The sequence below is a fragment of the Neltuma alba genome, unplaced genomic scaffold (genome assembly GCF_004799145.2).
Source record: "Neltuma alba isolate B1F8T4 unplaced genomic scaffold, ASM479914v2 tig00010623_pilon, whole genome shotgun sequence".
Taxonomy (NCBI): Eukaryota; Viridiplantae; Streptophyta; class Magnoliopsida; order Fabales; family Fabaceae; genus Neltuma; species Neltuma alba.
The window spans coordinates 41,886-45,637 of NW_021635479.1; the positions used below are offsets into that span (position 1 = coordinate 41,886).

Consider the following 3,752-nt stretch of genomic DNA (forward strand, 5'->3'; position numbering starts at 1 on the left):
TACTCAAAACTACATATAATGTTACACATGGATTCAGAAATTAAATCATATTATTTGATGAGAAAAAATCATAATATTTTCGGCCTGTGAATATTAATGACTATTATTATATTATGTATCAAAATTTTTTTTGCCATTAATTATGTATTAAAAAATTAAATATACGACGAAACTCCACAATGTAGCAAAAAAAGAAAAGTAAAATACTTTTTGAGTAATAATAATAAAATAATAATAATAACTTTGGAGGGTAAATACGTAATTTAATTGAGCAAGTACAGACAACACAGTCAACATTAGATCGAGCTTCACATGGCTCCGGCCTGTCTTCCTGCTTTGCAAGTGCGTATATGTTCTGCCTCCGTAGTTTTCTTGCGACACTGCCAAATGCTTGTGCCTTCCTTCCCTCACTCCAACGTCCATTTCCGCTCCAATAATTGAATTCTTTTTCTTACCTTCTGAGATATTTTCATCAACCCCACAAAGTTCGATTCCATGTTCTTCTATTTGTCCTTTATTCGCAGAATGGATTTTATTTTCCTGGAAAATTAAGCCAATTTTCCATCGGAACCAGCACTTTTGAGTTTTTCAATGCTACCCAGATCCTAATTTCTGATGTTTTCTTAACCCATTATCTGAATTCTAGATGCATCCGATCAACTTTTGTTCCACCTCACAGAGTTCTACTTCATGTTCCTCTTTTTGTCCTGTATCTGCAGCTTGAATACTGGTTTCCCGGAAAATTAAGCTAATTTTCCATCGAAACAAGCTCCTTTTAGTTGTTTTAGTGATACCTAGATCCTAATTTCCAAATTTTTCTTCCTCCATTGCTTAATCCTTAGATATTTTCTCCATCATCTTCCGTCCCACCTCTCAAAGTTCTAGTCTAAGTTTTTTTTCTTGGTCCTGTATTTGCTGTATGAATATTTTCTGAGGGAAATTGAACCCAGTTTTCCATGAAAACCAGCTGCTTTCTGTTATTACAAGAATACCCAGATCCCAATTTTTAGTTTTCATCAGCTTGTTGGCTTGGGTTCGCCTTCAACAAAATTCTAATATGTGTTCTTCTTGTTTTTTTTTTTTTTCCTTCCTCATATTTTCGGAATGGACATTACTGTGCGGGAAAACTAAGCCCATTTTCTATCCAAACGAACTCCTTGCTGTTATTCTAACAACACCCAGATCCTAATTCCCCATTTCTTCAATTTCCATTATCTGAAATTTTCAAGTCTCTGTGAGTTCATCACTCACTACTCAAATACAAAGGGAGCAAAAAATTTTTCATCTTGTGAAGATGACCCACATTGTTATATTTCTTCTTGGACTATCTTTCGCTGCATTATTTTCAATTCTTGTTTTTTATATCTTCTTTTACCGCAAAAGAAGAACAACCCATGAAATCAAAGACATTGAAAGCCCAGGATGCAAACATGAAGATACAGTGCAGAAAGAGGACTTGGTGATCTTCCAAGGAGGTGAGAACCTGACAATATGTGACATTCTTGAAGCTCCGGGGGAGGTAATTGGGAAATCCAATTATAGCACACTTTATAAGGCGTTGTTGCAGCGATGCAATGCAGTGAGGCTTCTGAGATTTTTGAGGCCAGTGAGCACTACAAGGGATGAAGAGTTGGTTGGTGTGATTGGAATGATTGGAGGGATAAGGCATCCCAATTTGGTTCCTCTTGTCGGATTTTACACGGGGCCAAGGGGTGAGAAGCTTCTTGTTCATCCCTTTTATGGTCATGGGAATCTCACTCAGTTTGTAAGAGGTAATTGATTCACTAATTGATTCTCTCGCATTTTGTTTGATTTACTCCTTTGGATCAGGGTGTTTGAATTCTCGGGAAATCCTTCTTTATCTTTCTTCTGCGAAAAGTTCCTACTTTTATCATCGTGGTCTAGATTTCTGAACATGGCATGGTTGCTTGGTCTTGAATGATTATAAAATCATTTGTTTAATTTGTGCAAGCTAATTTTGGTTAGGTTACAGAATGTTACCAGTATCTCATGTGCGTGCGTATCAATGTGTGTGTGTGTGTGTGAAGCTAGAGTACTTTTAGATTCCAGTACTCCAAAGCAAACATTGTTTACTATTTTCTTTTTTAAATGAGTTTAGTTTGGATTCATAGCTTTGCCTACAAGCTTTTTAATCTAAACTTTAGAGATCTGAAAGTAAAGCCAGAATCTCAACACTATGAAAAGATGCAAAAAATCAGAGATAGTTGAATGATAGCTTCAATATCAGATATTTTTCTTATTTACTGAGTTAATAAGCCTTGAGATTATCTTAAGAAGCTTGAATTAATATTCTGGGGGGTATACAATACATATAGAAAATTCCCTATTGTTGTAACGGTTGGCCCAGTTGGTCCATTGGATCTATGATTCTATCTTGGTGCTCCTAGAGGAACTGAAAACATGTTGCTATAAAGAGATGCCATCTCCATCGGTTTTCATATGCTGATCTAGAGAGTAATGATGTTCTGTGTTCTTGGCCTATGATTTGTGTGGACTTATTACTGAGTTTTCTGATTGAATGGCATATAACTGGTCCTTTTGTTGGGCATTGCTAAGTTCTATTGTCAATATAATAGCGTTGGTTTTTCTTCTTTTGTACATGTTAATTCATCTGCTTTTATGTTTTGGTCTGATTCAGAAACCCTGGTGGATTTACTTTCATTGCAGTTGCATGAGATTCAAAAGTTGAAATCTCTATCAATCATGGCTAAGATTTAAACAGCTATATTAATGACTAATGTGCATTTGTATTTCCTTGTCTTTGCCCCTTTCTCTTCAATGCTTAACTGTATTATCACTTTTTCTTCTCTTTTTATATATTGTTTTGTTTATGGATTTGCTTACTATGATTTGTGTAATGCATCTCATTCGCTGATCAAGAATGTTTCATGAGCAGATGGAAATGGCGAGTGTTACCACTGGGCTACGATATATCGACTAACCTTTGGCATAGCCAAAGGACTCGAGTATCTTCACACTGGACTTGAGAAGCCTATGATCCATGGTAACCTCAAGTCAAAAACATCCTTTTAGATCGCAATTACCAGCCCTACATCTCAGATTTCGGCCTGCATCTCCTCTTGAACCCTACTGCTGGCCAAGAAATGCTTGAAGCCTCCGCTGCTCAGGTTACAAGGCACCTGAACTGATTAAAATGAAGGATGTTAGTGAAGAGACCGATATATTTAGCCTCGGCGTGATCATGCTCGAGATGCTTTCTAGGAAGGAGCCTATCAATGAGCATCCAACCCCTGATGAGGACTTCTATTTGCCAAATTTCATGCGAAACGCTGTGCTTGGACACAGAATATCTGACTTGTACCATCCAGACATTCTCTCAGCAAAAGCAGAGACATGGAGGCCCGGTTAGTGAAGAATGCATCCTCAAGTATTTTCAACTTGCTATGTCTTGTTGTTCTCCTTCTCCTTCATTGAGACCAAACATAAAGCAAGTCCTTTGGAAGCTTGAAGAGATTATCAAGTAAAATCCATGTGTGACTTTGAAGAAAATTTATTTGAACACTAGAAGGCATGGACCACTTGGAGGAAAATGATGGGTAGATTTTTCTGAGAAAATTTCTTCCTGCCCTTTCGTGCCTCTACATTTGAAAGCTAAAATTGCATGCTATGGCACACCCATGAATTTCTCATTCTCTTGAAAAAGAAGAGTGAATAGGAAACCATATAAGGATTTCAGAATGTTGATGTTGATGTTTAGGGTGAAAGTCAAA

The 3,752-nt window shown here is 36.9% G+C and overlaps 1 pseudogene; it reads left to right on the forward strand.

The window, feature by feature from the left end:
• The first annotated feature begins 372 nt into the window (after positions 1-372).
• LOC114757743 (putative kinase-like protein TMKL1) lies at positions 373-3,522 on the forward strand (annotated as a pseudogene).
• Positions 3,523-3,752: the final 230 nt, after the last annotated feature.